Source organism: Thalassophryne amazonica, chromosome 13 (assembly GCF_902500255.1).
Source record: "Thalassophryne amazonica chromosome 13, fThaAma1.1, whole genome shotgun sequence".
Lineage (NCBI taxonomy): Eukaryota > Metazoa > Chordata > Actinopteri > Batrachoidiformes > Batrachoididae > Thalassophryne > Thalassophryne amazonica.
Genome location: NC_047115.1, coordinates 28,125,910 through 28,145,709, shown reverse-complemented (window position 1 = coordinate 28,145,709; position 19,800 = coordinate 28,125,910). Strand labels below are relative to the sequence as shown.

The window sequence follows — 19,800 nt, the reverse complement described above, 5'->3', positions numbered from 1 at the left end:
AAAATGGCAGATCATACAAGTTGATTATCACAACAGAAAGCAAAGAAGCAAAAAACGTGACAGGAAAAAAGTATGACCGGTAATGATATAATGCAATTTGCAACCTCACCACTAGATGACACTAAATCCTACACACTGTAGCTTTAATTTTGTGCTGTTCAGAACAGGGAATCATTTTGTGACTTGGTTTATTTGGTTCATGTTTTAGTACAACAGATAATCTAAAACACGTGTATCATTTAGTGTTTCAAGAATTTGAAAACTGTGAACCCTTGGATGAAGCAGTTGGTCCATGTTCTGATTTGAACATTATAAAATGGTGAATTGATTTGAAAAATTACTGGTTGTGGTTCAAAGTTCCTACAAGCCTAGTTTCAGTCATCACTGTGTGTTGGGGAGATTTAAACCACAAGACTACCCCCGTCGCTACGCCCATGACAGTACAACTGAAATCAGTTCAATGACAAAACCTAAAAAATGATCACTCGCCAACCAGACATCTTGAAAATCGTTGCATGAGACTATTACGCTGCATGCAAAATGACTGTCGTACCAGCTGCCTCCCTCACTTCAGCTGGCTCGAAATCTTCTAAGTTAAAACAGAAATTATCCAAATTTCAGAAGGCTCCTGCACGAGAAAGAAGAGCGTGCCAAATGCACGACAGTCCAAAAGCTCCCTTCTCTTGGGCTGCAGTCTGTCATCATTTTGCCGTCTGCTCCAGCTGTTAGCAGCCATTAGGGGGAAAAAAAATAATGAAAAACCTCTATCTTGTGTGTAATCTGTTTTCCATATTCATAATTAAATCAGTTTCCACTCAGAGTAAGTGATTCTATTCTGTATGGCGTTCCTGCCTGCTTTTGTATTAAGCAAAGATTTCCAGAGAAAGTCAATATTTAGTCTCCTCACTCGGCGTTCGCCCTCCACTTTGTTATTTGTTTCTTCTATGATGAATGATGTGGTTTTATGAAAAGCAGTTTCTGTAAAGAAGTGTCTTTACAAAGGGCAACAATTCAAATTGACAAAACTATTAACTTAACTGCACTGAGAGCAATTAGGCTGCACAGTGAGTCTTCAAACTGAGAGACTTTATGGGAAATATCTCAGCCAGGAATTTATTCAACTACAGAAAAAGAAGATCGTGCGGAAATGGAATGCCAGTGTTTGATAGATAGCGGGAACAAGACCCCCTGTTAGATCATTATGTTTCAGCTCATCTTGTCCATAATTTCATGTTGAGAGCTCTCCTCCCTCGCAAATCTTTTGTCTTCATGTTTTTCAGGTCTTTGTGCATATTTAGACTTGCTGATGTAACTGCAGTGCCACTGAGTCAAGCTATGAATGAAAACAGATTTTTCCAAGGAAAAGCCTTAATTTCTTGGGAAATGACTGTCATGTGTTTTAATCTGGAGTAAAATGAAGGGAGATTCCACCTCGCTGAGCTCACTTGAATTCCAGCAAAGCTAACAGGACTGTTTCCTGTCTCAGAAGGAGCTATTTTAGACATCGATAGCACAAACACATTTGTCTGATCGGTTTAGACCACAGGCAATCACATTAAGAAAACAGATTTGTTTTAAGTGTGGATTTAAAAAGGACTCAACAAAATCAAGACACTATTTTTGGAAAACAAAGCAAAACAAACAAACAAAAAGCACCATATGAAAAAAAAAACAAAAACACTGATTTGGCTTTCACCTTTGTGATATAAAGTAGCCATGAATTTTGTGAATGCAAGGGACGGCACATAAAGCTTTGCGAGAATATGAGGACATTTGCCCATTTAGAATTTTATACGTACAAAACTTCAAAGTCTGGTTTTGACAATTTGTGGTCATATTGGAACCAATGCTGTTGACCGTTTTTAACGTATCACTCAATCACTGGAAAGCAGCAGGTGTTTTTGTTGGCAAGGAAAGGTTTACTGGCATTAACTTGATGCTGTGATCTTTGCAAAATCCAAAGATTCCCCTATCGCAGGACTTGAGAAGCTTAATCAAATCCTGAGTGAGATATCTACATCCAGGGTCGATGTAGAGACTACTGCATGTGGGTTTGTTTGACCCACATACGAACATCATTGCACTCTGACAAACACATGGTCCTTGACAGATCCTTCGCCTGGGCCCGGTTTCATAATGCAACCTAATCTTTCAGTCTACTAAACTTTCTTAGAGGACTACAGTTGGTCACCCAACATGATCCGTCTAATCACTGTTTCACATCGATGGCTAAACTTGTAGATTAGCTGTATTACCTTAGTTGACTGTTTTCACAGGCATAATGGCCTCACGTGTGCCGTTGCAGAGAGATGGCTCCATGTGTGACAGTTTTGTTTAATTCAAGGTTGGTCGTTGTCATGAACTATCCAGCCTTTGTTTCCTTAACTGGCTTTATTAACATTTATGGACCCATACGAACTGCAGAATGATGTGTTTAGCTTTTAGACTAGCAGCTTCACTCTTCAGTTTTGTCACTTTTTGTGCACACAACGCTGCTCAGCGTAACAGCGACGCCTGGTGGCTCGTGTGAGAACTGTCACCAACACATCATGACAGTTGTCTGCTACAACCATGGCCAAAAGCAGAGGAAGTTCTCCTTTTGAAGGAATATGAGCAATGTTGAGGTACTTTTAAGTCTTTCATCAAGTGGTGGTACATGGTAGCTGCCATTTTTTGGAGGTAACACATTGAAGTTTTATCAAATAAAATAAAATTAGCCTCCTCTGTACCAGTATCTTTTCATTCATCTTGAAGGTCAACATTGGGTAGAGTCTTGTCAGCCTTCTCCTCCTGGCAGAATATGCAAAGGGCCCATTTGAAAGTACTGGAGGCACTTCTGAGTCTTGTAGCTGGACCAGTGGAGGGACCTGCAATGGGTTCCTCTGTGTCTTGAAACATTGACCCTTTCTCTAGTCTCCTAATATTTGTCTTGTTGGTGAACCAACTGTAACAAGATCTGTGCCCTTTTAGAGACATCTCATCAGAACTCAATATCCTCTCAGGTGTGAGTTTGTGCTCCATATCTTTGAGCTTGTGACAGACTCTTGCACTAACCTGGAATGTAGCCCTTCCTTTGTCACTACCCTGAACAAGATTTTCTTTAGTGCAGTCCTGACAAATGATGCAGACAAAACCAATACCACAAGATTGGAACTTGTCCACACAAACGAACACACTAGAACATGAACAGATATAGAAGTAGATGAACAAAAGTATCTCAGAGTATCCTTAACATGAGCGTGAAAAGATGAACCCCACAAATATATCAGGGAACAATGCAGTTTGGTTGACCACGTCTGTGCTGTGGCTGCTGCTGCTGCTGCTGAGTCACTGTGGCACCATGTGCCTGGCCACTGAGGCTTGCCCTCTGGTGTAGCCCTCTGGTGTTGAAGCTATATACATTATCTGTGCTGTACTAAGCCAATTATATAGGTTTTCACATAAGTTATCATTATATTATTCAGCATTTGTGATGAAAAAATACACAAGTCAATCACATGCCATCAAGGAATGAATATAATGATACTGTAATTTTTAAATCCACAGGAGACATTTTTCAACCTGCCAGTATAAGTAAGATTGACAAATACATGCATTTGTCAGCCTGATTGTGCAGGGGGGTGTGTGTGTGTTGGTTTTGTGATCAATTTCTTTTGTAGAACATACAAAGTATGAAAACAGCAAACAGCCATGTTGTTTCATGCATATTAGGGATGAAGGAGAGAAGATACAGCTTGCAAATAAGAAACTATGAACTCAGCAGTTCAAATAACACAAAGATAAGAGTTTTCATTGCCTTATATGAGCAAAAATAAGCAAACATTGGGAAAACGTGAAAAAATGGGTGACCATTTTTATGCAAATTAGGTAGTGGAGGAGTAGAGATACATCATGCTAACAATATTTGAATTCTGCACGTCAAAATACATAAGAATAGAACTTTTATTTATGTTTCTAATGCAAATACAAACAAACTTGTGGGAAATTTGACGAAATGAGCGGCCATTTTGTTTTATGCAAATTAGAAGGTGAAAGAGTAAAGATACAACATGCCAACAGCAATTTATGGACAAAATACATAAGAATCACCCTGTTGTCTGCTTTTAACAGAAAATGCCTTGGGTAGCCTACTTATCTGAAAATAGAACCTATCTACTATCCAGGACCCTTGGAGGTACTGTTGCCTGACCTGACATGACAACAAGACCATGATAATAATGAAGACTTCTCGTAGATGTTTTTGATACAGACACTGCATGCCAATCTTCTGCAGGGTGTTCTTGATCTGGCCAGGTGTTATAAAGATGTATGTCTTCAGTAGTATCCACCATGCTTTTTTGTCCCCCCCCCACACACGCTCTTTTTGGCCTTCTGGTGCTCTTTTCTCTATTATAACATACCAAATTATTATTAGTTTTTTTTATTTGTAGATCTATCAGAGTCCAGCAACAATTTGCTCATCTCCCTAACACTACAACGGTTCTATTTCATATTCTCTTCATTTGCCCTCTTCACAAACATTGCAGCAGCTTTAGCAGATGTATTGTTTCACTGATGAAATGCATTCAAAGGTCAGTCGCTCTAATAACACAGAAGAGGACAGAGAGCTGTTAATTACGTTCTCTCTCAAAGTCAGACCGCAGTGCTGGCTGAGAGCGCATCCTCCCTCACGCATACATGATCATTAGAGGACATTATCTCGCAACGCTTGCTGCATGAACTAATGACAATCTAATGAACTTTGATGCTGCTCTTAGAATCAGAGCAGCAGCCTGTTGTCCTCCCACTGCTCACACACAGTCGACTTCCCAACACAATTTCTCAATCAGATGTTAATCACATCCCTGATGTTTATTTGGAGCCATGGGATAGTTCACCCAATACAACTCTGTTTTAAAAGGTAAAGGCTATCCATGCAATTTTAAGCTTTTTGTTTATCTTTTATGGTTAATCCTGCTTTATAAAATCAAAAATCAATATTTGAAATCATTTTATTAATTTTTGCAACATCTTTGCTTTATGATGTACGTTTTCTAATCATGCATAAACTTTTTGGGCAGTTAGGTTCACTCGCAGAGGGGCTATACGAGTTGACTCGGTGGAGGAATGTTTGGTGTTTTTGCATTAGTGTTTACTTGAGAACAGCAACTTTTTTCCCTGCAGATGACAAAAATAAACTGGAATTGAATTAAACAATAGAAATGGAATAAATAGCTAAATGGTATGTGCAGGCCAATGTTAAACTCTACTCAAGGAATATTTTGGACTCATTCTATGTTGGCGGAAATGGAAAGTTGATTGTTATCCTCTAATTTAAAAGCACCCCCCCCCCCCCCCCCCCAAAAAAAAAAAAAATAAAATAAATAAATAAAGTAACATCAGCTACTATAAAGACTGAGGTCACTTCAAAAAAGGCAAAAGTTTGGGATAAATTGACCCTGATTTAACACTCAAAGCTCAAATGTGCTCATAACGTTGCACTGTGCCCCCCCCGGCCCGTTACTTTGACACCTTGCTTTTTGTCGGAGACTTGCCGAAAAGAGATCATGCTTTTGTACATGAACAATGAACACACACACCGCCTTAAACTGCTCCAAACAGTTTCCCGGAGAATCCAGATTGATATGCAGTTTGCGCATGTATGAAGTAAATAAATTGGAACCAATTTGCTGTGAATTAACAGCAGTTTCACTCAGTCTCATGCATATGGATGTTCTCTAAAGGGGAGGCAGTTAATTCAGCTGAGACTTTATCTTCATAAGGCAGCGTCAGTTTCCCAGGGCAGCTTTTTTCACTTGTCAGGAATGAACCATCTCTCCTCTTTAATGTGGAAACCAGTGGGAGCTCTGAAGATGAACATTGAGGCAGCCTTCAGCATTCAATTTCATTCCTCTCATTTCTCTGTTTATGCCCTTCAAGAAACAGATGTCATGACAAATGGTGAAAGATCTGGCTCTCCAAAAAAAAAAAAACCACCTTCCTGTGAAGAGGAAACATTTCAATGGCAGCTCTCGGAAGAAGCTCGAGCTTGATGTGAATAACTGAACTGAGATGATCTGAGTCTGTTTTGTAGCAGGATAACTCAAACGGTTTGAAACATCTTCCTGAAATGTGGTGGAAATAGTCATTTGTGACAAAAATAGGCTTGTGTTTAATTTGAGCTTATAAAATTGGAGAAGACGTTGCACATTACTGGTCTTGAGAAATATCTTGGCTAGATGTGATTATTGGTTATCTGCAAAGTTAGTTGGCAAGAAATCATTGATCTCATTCGTCAGTATTCTCTCATTTTGAAGGTTAGCATGATAACTTTGTGTCAAATGATCAGTTACTAAGGCGACTCAGATGAGAAGTATCACGTGCTTTGTGAGGAAACACCAGTTAGCTGTAGAAGCCCAAAGGGATGCCCACTCTTCACCTGGCTGCAGCACATACATGGGAACTTTGGAGAAGTAGAGTTGGCCCAGTTCTCTGCCTGAGTGGTTGCCATGCAGTGCTTATGGTGGTTCTGTAATGTGATGGATGCTGCAGTGTTCCCAGACCTCACCTGCACCTTGTGACACAAAGGATGTTCAGCATCTGGCTACACTAATTAGTTAAGAAGGGTACCACAACCCCTTGGTCAGATTGACTACAAACGATGGCGAAAAGTAGTTGCTGTTTGTTACTTGATAGATGTTCCCGGGGCCTGGTCAGCTTGTGGTTACTGTACACAGTGTTTAATGATTGATTATAAAGGACAGAGGAAAGCGACACTGTCACTGAGCTTTTCCTGCATCCTTGACTGCTTGATGGAACCATCATTGGATTTGTTTCAATAAAACATACATCATGGTGATGCTCCTGTAGTGAAACTTAATTTGCTAAAGCTGCAGTTTGCTCTGCATCGTGTTAACTCCTCCCCCTCGCTCCCCTTGGAATGCAAACTCACCATCTCTGGCATGGGAGATGTATGCTCTGTCCATTCCGCACAAACCCAGGCTACATCCTGATTGGCCAGGGTATCCTTTGGCTGTCGGGGAGCTATTGAGTACCACATGCACAGCAACTTCTTCTGGCATCCACCACACTAACATCTGGATAACAGCAAGCCGTGTTGTGTATCACCTCAGAGGTATTATCTGGTTACAAAAACAGAGTTTTTTAATGAATGAATGGATTTATTCAGCACACACAGACTCAAAATAGTAAGAAAACAAAGAAAACGATGTAACATACCCATGTGCCCGAAAGGGTGTAGGCAGAAGCAAAAGCTTATAAACGCCCACCCCTTTAACCAAAAAAAAAAAAAAAAAAAATTAAAATGTATACATATGTATATAAAATATATGTATACCCATGATAAATACAAAATATAAATTAATCACAGAAACAGCAGTGCACCATGCACAAAGCCAAAAACAAAAGAAAATTGATAAACCTAATTCATCATGCTATAAAAAGTAATTAAATAATTTTTATAGAGCCGTTTAAAGCCAACCAGGTTACCAAATGATTTAAATGTTATCAGGACACTTATTCCAAATATTAACAGCTTTAACAGAAACACAGTGGCTTTTTACGGTAGTTTGATTTCTCAAGTAATAATGTTCCTCGCATATTATAACTGGAGTCCCTCAACAGGTCCTGGACTTGTGTCATTTTACATTTACAAGTGTTTATTTCTCACTAATTTTTACAAACTAAGAGAAAAATGACAAACAAATTACATAGATTTATACAGAAATACAGCTGTCTGGGAGCGTACTCCACCATCTTGGATTAATCGTTTGAGGTGAGCAACCAACTAATGGTAAATGGACTGCATTTATATAGCACTTTTCCATCTGCATCAGACGCTCAAAGTGCTTTACAATTATGCCTCACATTCACCCTGATGTCAGGGTGCTGCCATACAAGTCGCTCACTACACACCGGGAGCAATAGGGGATTAAGGGCCCTTAGTGATTTTCCAGTCAGGCGGGGATTTGAACCCATGATCTTCTGGACTCAAGCCCAACACCTTAACCACTAGACCATCACCTCCCTAATGTGCGTCATACTGCCTTTATTTGGATTGGCAGTTACCATGTTGCATTGATCAGCATTTGCATAAAATATATTTCTAGTCTATTTTGGCCCTGCCTAGCTGGCGGCACAATGGCCACTTGACTCTTGACACAGTAAGTGCCTGGTTGCCTAATTTTTTTTGCCTCTGTCTCTTGTTACTGATGACCAAGCTGTAAGTCCTTCTACAGATTTCTATCAAACTCTGAAAGATGAGCTAAAGGATTAAAAAAAAGTGCTATTTTTTCCTCTGACTGGGATTAAACAAGTCTTAAGTTGCTCACTTTCAGGGCACTTTCATCACGGCATTGCTTTGCACCATGCAGCTCCGTTGCAACGCGCGGAATTCCTCCACTCCTCTTTCCATGACAAAAACTGCTGTAACAGTGGAATGTGCCGTTCATTTCCTAACTGGACGCTGTGTTAATCCGGTATGTTGTCTGACTAGCACAGGAATTGCGCAAGACGTGGACATCTGCACTTTTTCGGCACATTGAGACAGACGTGCGGAGGAATTCCGTGCGTCGCGACGGAGCTGCATGGCACAAAGCAACGCCGTGATGAAGCCTCACAGGACATGTTGTGGCATGTCCAGCTCATGCACAATTTCTCGGATAGTCACACAACTGAAAAGCCACCGAAAGCCATCTGAAAGCCATTTGAAAACTGTCCTGTGAGACCAACACGGAGGTGGTTTTGTGCCGCGCCATGAGCGGCACGGTGGCGCATCCCTCCGCTCATCTTTCCATGAAAAAAACTCCTGTAACAGTGGAATGTGCCGAAAAAGTGCTGATGTCCACGCCTTCTGCCTTTTTGTGGAAGTCAGACGACGTCCCGGATCAACAAAGCCTTCATGTTGGAAATGATCTGGTTGATTCAGTGGGGTTTGAGCCTGTCAATCGGCGCTCGGAGCGTGGCGTGCTCTCAGCAGCTGTGGGCAGTCTTTAAACCGGCTGGAGCACTCCTTAATCTGTGTAATCCCCATAAAATCGTCCCTGAAAGCCATCTGAATTTTCCAAATGTGTCCACCTGGAGGTCTCTCACAGTTTCTGGAAAAATTTGATGCAGCAAAGCTCCAAATCATTCAGACATTTATTCGCAATAAAAATCCGACGAGAGGGGTGGACCACTGCTCACTCAAAGCCTGCTCACAGGTGAATGATGCAACCGACAGGCGTGGAAAAAACTCACGCATGCGCACGAAGATTCAAGCTTGGCTGATGCAATCACACGTGATTCAAATCCATATGGTTTTTGAAAAAAATAAAAAGGTCTGATACTTTTCTAACAGACCTCGTATTATGGAAACTGTAGGATAGAAGGAAAAAAACTGGGAGGATGGAGAACAAACGCATTTTATGAAGGAGCCACCCCTCCCTCACCAAATACATAAGAAAAGTGTATTTAAAAACATTCAAATATAAAACACACAGGTAGTGTGGTGACCAGGTGGTTACTGTGCTTGTTTCAAGAGCAGGAAGTTCCCGGTTAAAAACCAACTGTGTCTGTTCCCCATGTCATATGAAGTTGTGTCAGGGAGTGCGTCTGGTGTAAAGCTTACGCCAAATCAACATCCGTTTCAATCACAAAGGGTTGGTGAAAGAAATGAGTGGTGAAAATTTGCAAAACTACACCTTGCTGCTGCTTTGCTTCACCTCAGGGAGGTTTGGTGGCTCGTGTGAACTCTTGCTACCCTGCGCGTCCGCTTATTCTCACAGCATTGCGCACCTTAGACAGTCCAGTTTAAAAAGGGAAGAAGAAGTGCCACTGATTGGTTGATAGCAGATTCAAACTTCAACATGTCTATGACTAATAAAGATAGTGAATCTGACACTTTTGCCTTTAAAAAGCAATGCACGTTCAGACATGCCCCAAATATGTGTATTTTTTTTTTTTTTTTTGATCCGCTGGCAGGATAGGGCTCACAGCAACAAGGGTAGATTTAACAATTTTGGCTGATACTTTGTTTAGGTGGACAGCAGGATAATAATGATTTATAACCTACCACGTTTCACCCCCCCAACACACACAAAAACACCCACATCTTTTTTTTTTTTTAAATTCGTGTCTTGTTTGGACAAATAATAGTGTGATAAATACCACCATCCCACATATGTGTGATCCCGCTGTTTGGATTTGCTGTGAGAAAGATTGTGTTTTTATCATTACGTCTAATGTGCCATGGTGAAACATCCACTATGACTCCCACTCAGTCAGTGAGTCACCACAGCTAACGAAACATTCTTCAACATTGAAATATAGACAATATGAGTGCGTGTTGAGACCAGTCCTGACCATGTGCACCTGACAGGTCTTACAGTAAAAAGCAGAGCTGGATTTTCCTGTCAACTGCAATTACATTTTTTTTCTTCTAGAAATGACCCCCAGAAGCATATGAGATATGTCATATCTACAGGATTGAAAGGAGATTATTTCAAGGCGAGAGGGCGGAATCTGTCTGTGAAAGTAAAAGCAATCATATAATGTTAATTCCAAGTCGAGAGTCCAGTCCGTATGAAATGATTTCTAATGACGCATTTTTCATTTTTGGACACCGGGACAATTACGCAGAAGGCTTGGTTGAGTGTGCGCAATAACTCGTAGGTTTGGACTTTATTTTTAAGTGCTGTAACAATCCACTCTCATAAATACCAGAATTTCAAGTGAAGATATAACTGTTGTTATTTATTATGTGCCAGTGCTCCGAGCGCTGCGCTTTACGCACACCCTCCCTCTTCCTTTCCAGTCGCGATTACGCACACGCGCTCAGAGAAGCTCTGGAAAATCGCCTGTTTATTGCCGTATTCCGACTTCCCTCTGTCATGATGATCGTGGTCCACACCGAGGACACGCGCTTTTATAATTTTATAAGATTACATTTGTTAAAAGCGTCTGTGGAATCGATGCTGATTAGCGACTCTTTGACTTATGAGACGCGCGGATCACAACTCCAGTGTGAGTATTATTTCTCCTCTAAAACTTAAAGACACGGGATTTTTATTCAATTTGTGAATTAATGGTATATTATATCGTGGTTGTGTGAAGTTTTTTCTTGATTGTGTAAAAGATAACTATCCTTCTGATGATAAGCGCGCCTTTTTTATTGTTATTAATATCATTTCACTTTTGTAAAATCAAGTTTGATCATCATTTCACAACACGTCGCTGTGTTTATACAACATAAAATTTATATACAACCCGAAATTAATGTATCAGGAAAATAAATGTATAATCCAGGTCTCTCCATGTGTGACGAAATAAACCAACAGCCATGTGCTTTAAGATCTTGTAACTAACCTGCTTTTCTCCTTTGCTGAACAGCTGCAGAATGCCTTACAGTCGTTCCTCTTGGGGGCTAAAAAACTCTTGGTCAACCAAAGAATTACCCATAAACTGGGCCTGTTATTTTGAGGCAAAGATAAACTTTTATAAACATCTGGACACCGGCTGCCAAGTTCACACACTTATATTAATTATTCAGTTTCTTGCAAACCGGCATACATCTGACTCTTTCAGAGATTTGTCTTTGATTTCCTCATAATTTTTCCGCATGCATTGCTGTCTACAAACCACAAACTCGCTGGTCCTCTCTTTTTCCAGCTCATTGTCGAGTTTGCCGCTTGTGCTCACTGTTTGTCCTTCTGCAGCACTGAACAGTAATGCTGCAGGTCTGACAGGTAGACAGACGACCTTTTGAGCAAATGTGCCCCTGTGGATGCACATGAAGCAATGCTTGCATTTTAGTAATTGGAGACACAGCTCTGCGCCTTGTCTAAATGTTCCTGATGTTGCACCCAGGTCTGGTTTGCAGGGCAGGAAGTGTTTCCACTTGCTCTTGAGTTAGTGGAACAAACGTGTGGGGCTACCCAGATGTCAACAGTGTGCTTTTTTGTTTTTTTTTTTTAAACTTGGCCCAGTGTTCGGTTCTCGTAATGCTGAAAGTATGAGCAGGGGAGACAAAGAGTGAGGGAGTTATTTACCATATCAGATTGTTTAGACTGGAGTCTTGGGGTCCACCACAAATGGAAGAAACGGATCTGCAACAGAATGTTTCAAGAATGTGGGAGGATAGCGTGCCACCAATGTGTTTTAGGAACAGATCGGTGTTTCTATTTCAAGAGATAGGCTTCTAAATGTGTGAAGACAACAAGCTTCAATTATGTTAACTAATTTGGTTAGATTTCCAACATAAAAACTGAATTCATGAAAGGTGACCAGATTCGACTTATCTGCTCCTGACAGTCCTTCCAGTTCTGATATTGCAGATACGAGGTCTGTTAGGAAGATTCGGAAGATTCAGACGGCTTTCGGTGGCTTTTCAGTCGTGTGACTATCCGAGAAATTGTGGACGAGGTGAGCATGTCAGAACATGTCCTGTGAGGCTTCAATATGGTGGCGCTTTTGTTCCGCCATCAGCTTCGTGCCGAAGCCATCGGCATGAATTTTGCTGCAACTGTTTTCATGGCAAAATCTTCTGTCACTGTGGAATGTGCCAAAAAGTGCTGATGTCCACCTCTTACACAATTTCTCAGATAGTCACAGAATGGTCCCACATCACCACAGCATTCACTTTGGAATGATCTGGTCATTTCAGCATGTTGATGGCCGACCGGAGCGCGGCTCGCTCTCCACCGTTGTGCGGCCGTCTTTAAACCGGTTGTACCGCTCCTTAATCTGTGTGATGCCCAGAGGATCGTCACCAAAAGCTGTCTGAATAATCCGAATGGTTTCCACCTGGCTGTTGCCCAGTTTCTGACAAAATTTGATGCAGTTGCGCTGCTCCAGTCGTTCCGCCATTTCCTTGCAAAGAAAAAATGACGAGAGACTCCACCCATCCTCACACAAAGGCTGCTTACAAGCAAATGACGCAACCGACAGGCGTGAAAAAAATCACGCATGCGCACGAAGGTTCAAGGTTGGCTCATGCAAGCACACGTGATTCAAATCCATCAGGTTTTTGCAAAAAATAAAAAGGTCGGATACTTTTCTAACAGACCTTGTATGCTGCTTGCACGTAATGTGGCAGGCAGTTCTAATAGTTTTTATTTTCAGAGTAGCTGATGGAAAGTGAAATTTTCATTGTTTTCTCTTTAAAAGCTGAGTTTTTGACAATGATTTTGCTTTGGTTGTAATAGAAGAGAAAAAAATATTCAGTGGTACCTTTATTTATGCAGCATTTTTTTTTTAATAAATCCATGCATACTCCATAAATATTTTAAATGCTTTTTTCCAACTATTTTTCATGCATTGATTTCAAAGATATGATTTCTTCTAAGTGAATACAAAGGCTCATTTCTATAAAAATCTTTCACACATTTGTTAAAATCCTTTTTAGTGAATGCTTCATTTTTGCCAAGATAAGCCAATCCACCTGGCTGCATAACTATTGCACAGGTGTGCCTTGGACTGGATGCAACAAATGGCCATTCTAAAATATGCAGCTTTATCACATATCAAAACTCCACAGGTGTCACATGTTTTTGAAAGAGACTGTAATTGACATTCTAACTGCAGGAAAATCTATCAGAGCTGTTGTCTGTGACCTGAATGCTCATGCCACGACCATAAACCCCCAACATAATTTCCAATCACTCTAACAACTGCAAACCATGTGAAACTAGGACCGCAACATCTGGGTTCTTCATCTAATGTACAGTGCATCCAGAAGGCATTCACAGCACTTCATTTTTTCCTTATTCCAAAATTGATGGAATTTATTTTTCACTCAAAATTCTACTCACAACACCCCATAATGACAACATGAAAACAGTTTTTTATTGTAAGAAATTGAAGAAGAAATTAAGAAATCACATGTACATAATTATTCACACCCTTTGCTCAATACTTAGTTGATGCACCTTTGGCAGCAATTACAGGCTCAGCTGTTCTTGAATATGATGCCAAACACTTGGTGCACCTATCTTTGGGCAGTTTGGCCCATTCCTCTATGCAGCACCTCTCAAGCTCCATCAGGTTGGATGGGGAGCATCGGTGCACAGCCATTTTCAGATCTCTCCAGAGATGTTCAACTGGATTCAGGTCTGGACTTTGCTGGGCCACTCAAGGACATTCACGGAGTTGTCCTGAAGCCACTCCTTTGATATCTTGACTGTGTTTAGGGTCATTGTAGTGCTGAAAGATGAACTGTCACCCCAGTCTGAGGTCAAGAGCGCTCTGGAGCAGGTTTTCATCCAGGATGACTTTGCTGCATTCATCTTTCCCTCAATTATGACTAGTCTCCCGGTTCCTGCTGCTGAAAAACATCCCCACAGCATGATGCTGCCCCCACCATGCTTCACTGTAGGGATGGTGCCTGGTTTCCGCCAAACATAGCTCCTGGCTTTCACTTCAAAGAGCTCAATCTTTGTCTCAGACCATAGAATTTCTTTCTCATGGTCTGAGATTACGTCAGGTGAGCTACCATGTGCCTTTTACTAAGGAGTGGCTTCCGTCTGGCCACTCTACCATACAGGCCTGACTGGTGGATTGTTGGAAAGATATTTGTCCCTCTGGAAGGTCTCTCCACAGAGGAATGCTGGAGCCCAGACAGAGTGACTAAGGCCCTTTTCCCCTGATCACACAGTGGTGCCCAGCTCTAGGAAGAGTCCTGGTGGATCCAAACCTCTTCCATTTACAGATGAAGCCACTGTGCTCAATGGAGGTCTACACGTTATGTTAGGTGGATTGGAAACTTCATAATTATCCAGGTCTCCCTTGTAAAAGAGATCTTGATCTCTATGGGACTAAATAAAAGGTTAAATTAATTTAGACAATTCCTTTGACTTCATGCTTGGTTTGTGGTCTGACATGCACTGTCAACTGTGAGACCTTATATATAGACAGGTGTGTGCCTTTCCAAATCATGGCCAATCAGCTGAATTTACTTCAGGTGGACTCCAATTAAGCTGGAGAAACATCTCAAGGATGATCAGTGGAAACAGGATGCACCTGAGCTACATGGCAAAGGCTGTGAATACTTACATACGCGTGATTTCTTAATTATTTTTTAATTCATTTGCAAAAATCTAAAAAAACAAAAAACAAAACACCTTTTACATTGTCATTATAGGGTATTGTGTGTAGAATTTTGAGGGAAAAAATTAATTTAATCCTGGCTGTAACATAAAAAATGTGAAAAAAGTGAAGCGCTGTGAATACCGTCTGGTTGCACAGTATAATCACTTCGAACTCTGATCAGGTTCTCTGTAAAGTGACCTTGGGTACCTTGGAAGATACGATACAAATCTAAGTTAATCAATAATAATAAATAGAGCACCACGCTCATAGAGTGCAAAGCTCCGCCAACACTAGTTTACAATTCCACAAATTTTTACCTTTGATAAATTTTCAAGGTAAGTCTTGGAAGAAGTGGCTTTTCATAATATACATATCAAAAGGGCATTTCAGTGTTAAAATCAAATATCCACTAAATATGCAATACGGATCACATGCAGATTAAACTTTGTCTATTCATTGAGAGTGCCAGTTTGCACCTCATTGTCACAACTGAGAGTTATTGAGGTACTTTGAGAGATAATGCAAAATGTACATCAAATTTTCAATATGAAACTGGTATGTTGCCCGTGGGGATCCACAGGCTCTAGATTGGGTAGTGTTTATAAAATAGATAGCTGACATTTTTAACGGGTGGTAATCAGTTGTGCAAAGTTTCTACAATGAGTTGGAATGGCACACACTGCTGCCCCCTGAGTCCAGAATGTAATTATCAATGTCTGTTGTTGTTGTTGTTGTTGTCTAATATATGTAACTTCTCTAAAAATATTAATCCTATCAATGTTCAGTTTTGGCACTATTCATCCTTGATGCATGCACACACAGCTTTTTGTCTTCATGCAATCTGCTGTAAACATGAAACAGAATAACATTTAAAACCTCAAAACCCCAAACTCCCATGGTGCATTGCAGCACATTGTCCATTGTTTACTGGTTAGCTAAAATCGCAAATTTCTCCCAAAAAAAAATTGTCCTATCAATTTTCTGTTTTTATAGCGTTCATCCTTGACCCAAAATACATAACCATATCAAAACCGCAAATATCAGCTATCCTCGGTTTTGCTGTGAATGAAGCCATGCATACACAGGCCACTTGGCTATTATAATATAGATTCAAATGTCCACAAAATCTACAGTCTGGATCAGATCCGGATTTCAAATGAGAGTGTTTGGGGCATGTTTGATTAAGATATAATATACATTAAATGGGGTTTTCAATGTTAAATTAAAATGAACACAAAATCTGTAATATGGATCAGTCAAAGGATCCCATTCAACATAACACTCCCAAACATAAAAGCAATTTGTTGCTTTTTGACAGCTGTGAATTTTTGAAAATTAGTTCAATGTTAAAGAGAGGGATTTTCTCAATATTTTTCCTGACTTTGACCTTTGATCTATGACCTTGAAAACTGAATCAGTTATTGCTTATCTAGATGTGAACCTTCAGTAAAAAATTCATAATAAAAAATTCAAAAATCAAAAAATTGTGGGCTCCAGGCTGTTCAAAAACAGACAAACAAAACAAGGGGTGATAAGATAACCAACTTCGCTGGCGGAGGTTATGTTTGATATGGTTATGTTTGTAACAGCTTAGACAAAGGACAATGCAGAGAACCACAACAACAGCGACAGGAAAAAGCAGGTATATTGTCCCATAAGTAAATAATTGCACAGTTAGTAACAGCAGGCAACTACTTTGGCTGATCAAGATGCAGATGCCAGGTACATGGGCTATCAGTCCAGCAGACTGATGGTTATCCAAAACAAAACTGGAGGACAATGCACAGCATTCAGTCCTACCAAGTGAACAAATGCAGAAATGACAGGGAAACTCAAAATGACAGTGTATGTTTGTAACAGACTGGTAAACACTAGAAAAATAATGTGAGAGAGCAGGTATGAACCTAGACAATCTGGCGACTGCCATTATTAAAGGCAGTCAAACAACTACACATGGAAGTGCAGAGACACATGAACCTGGATGACCAGAAACAGGACTTAACGCTACTCAGAGTAAAAGCAGAAGGGACATCAAAGTAAAACCATCAAAGACAAAGCAGCACAAAGGAGAATTAACCAGAAAAACACTGACTAATCATATTAGTATTAATGATATGCAGAGAATAAAAACTAAAAGTTCAACTATGATAGATTTGATTCAACACTAAACTGAATGGGTACTATGTGCCCTCATGGCAGAGTCAATTTAACTCTGCAGAATTTTCTGTGTGCATATGAACAGCCTTTGTGTCAGGAGGGTATCAAAACAGCACATTCAAGTTCTGACATGCCGTATGTTTTCTTGATTCAAACAGGATTTACAGAAATAATTCCTCACTCGCAACCAAATGCAGAAGCTACTGAACAGTGCTGACGGGTTCTGTCTTAAAGCTTAAAAAACAACAACAACAACAACAGCCAAACAAACCTCTGATCCCAACATTTGTTCTTACAAAGAACATCGGAGACTGGCTGCTCACCAAAGACTGACAACCTTTTGCCACTTTCTGCCTATTGATTAATTTAATCAATACAGAGAATCTGGCAAAAGGCAGAACAGTTTCTTTTCTCACATTTAATTGGTTGCACTACTGTGATTCATCTTCCTTGTGCAAAAATAAAGACTTTAGCATCTATTGTTTTCTCGGTGTAAATGTCAGTAATGTTACTGCAGAAAGTAATGGACTCCCAAAGCCATTTGAGCCTTTAGTGAAGTCAGTTTGATGCTCTAAAAAGGCTTACAATCATTTTAAATAAGCTAGACTGAATTAAAAATAGATTCTTAATAGCTAAAATGGGGTCAGTATGAACCAACATATTTTCTTTAACAATGGAAGTTTATCAGATTATCTCTGATTCTTCGTCAAGTGACATTTGTTTCAGGCAAACAGCTGTTTGGTTCTTATGAAACCAAGTGATTTACACAAGACAGAAATAAAATTCAAATATTTAAATAGTAATGACAAAAGCTATAAAATGTGCACAAACACACTGAATACTACACAGACACATAATTGGTTTGCAGATGACATTGTGACATTATGACAGGTTGAGGCAAGCCTGGAGAGGTGGAGTAATTCCTTGGGAAGAAAGCAGCACATGTCATGTCTGGGTACATGCGCTGGTGCCATGTGTCATCACATTACCACAATGTGGAACTTTCTTGGGTCCAGGATGACAGTGACCCAGACAAGACCTCGTACCTCACAAATATTAAAAGTAGCTATCCATCTACCTCAGCCAGGTGAAATGTGGGCACCTCTTTGGCTTTTGTTAGCTGCTGGGGTCCTCAATGAGGCACCTGCAAGCTGGTTACCACATGGCCATGGTACCCCTCATCCAGTTCTCCTTATGTAACAAGTTTGGTTGACACAAAGTCATTCCAACGGTGCCCAAGGATCCTGTTATCAAAGACACACTGGCAGTCATTGTCTTAGATCACTGGTTATTAGTTAACATTAGAGAGAAGGGAAATGAAAGCCATTTGGAGGAAGACTGAGTATACATGTGCGTGAATGAGTGGAAGCATGGTGGATACTTTAATACTTGGGGTGAGCTTCTCAAATTAACGGAGAGTGAGGTATGGAGATGGAGTAGGTGTAGAAAGGTGGCAGGACTGATTGGCAACAGAAGGGTACGTGCAAGAGTCAAACGGAAAATTTATAAGATGGTAGTGACATCAGATATGTTCTATGGGATGGAGGAAATAGTGGCAATAAACTGACTGATGATGGAGCTGAAGATGCTCAGATTTCCCTTGAGTGATGAGAATGGACAGGATTAGGAATGAGCATATCAAAAAGGGACAGCAAAGGTAGAACTGTTTGGAGACAAATTTGAACAGGTGAGATTGGAATGCTTTGGACATGTGTAGAGGAGGGATTTGGGTTATACTCTATATGGAGAAGGATGCTGAGGATGGAGCTACCAGACTGGAGAAGAGGAGGTTTATGGATGTGGTGAGAGAGGACATGTAAGTGGTCTGTGTGACAGAAGGAGGTGTAGAAACTGGGGGGGAGATGGAAATGAACTCTATGATGATATGGTGACCCCGAATGGTAACAGCCAAAAGCAGCAGCAGAAGTTGATGATGCATAATTAGTTTGGATGATATGGAGGGACATTTCTGGACTGGGTGTTTGATAGGGTTTTGGAAACCAGTGGCTTAGGTGCCTGTGTGTTGGCAAGGAAAGGTTTACCAACCATAACGCTTGCGGATGATGCTGTGGTCTTTGTGGAATCAAAAGGAGTTGGAGTGTATCTGTTTGTGGTGAAAGTGTCAAATACATGTCTCTGGGTCCTCAACTATCTTGGAAGAGGTTATGGAGTCATGAAGATGCATTTGTTGATGGTTAATACCTTTGCAGGAAAATGAGGATCTGAGTGTTCAGGGTCATGGTGTAGCACATTACGAGCCATTTTGTGGAAGCTGTTGTGGTGTAATTGTTGTAGATGTTGTGGGAACCCACCCACCAACATACAGTAGCCCCCCCAACCCAGTTAAAATGCACTCTGTTAAAACAACCTTTTGCTACATAAAATAAATATCTGTACAGTCATAAACACCTGTCTAAATAAACAGCTGAGGACAACATCTGTATTCCAGATGTCCAGGTGGACCGTGGTTGGCTGAGCAATGAAGACAGACATCGCAGTTAAACAAGAGGCTTTATATTTCGAGCTCTTTTCCAGCGTGTCTGTTTAGTTTAGACCGCACTAATGCTTGAACGGTCATCT

At 40.5% G+C, this 19,800-nt stretch overlaps 1 protein-coding gene across 5 annotated transcripts in view; it reads left to right on the top strand.

Moving 5' to 3' along the window:
* Positions 1-10,811: 10,811 nt before the first annotated feature.
* LOC117523566 (carbohydrate sulfotransferase 15-like) overlaps positions 10,812-19,800 on the top strand; it is a 51,938-nt gene continuing 42,949 nt past the window's right edge. For 4 of the 5 annotated variants that reach the window (XR_004564543.1, XM_034185125.1, XM_034185126.1 and 1 more), the window contains exon 1: positions 10,813-11,001. The gene's annotated coding sequence lies outside the window, so the exon portion shown is untranslated. Of the gene's footprint in view, positions 11,002-19,800 lie in introns of all 5 variants that reach the window. The other variant, XM_034185127.1, reaches the window with a different exon arrangement.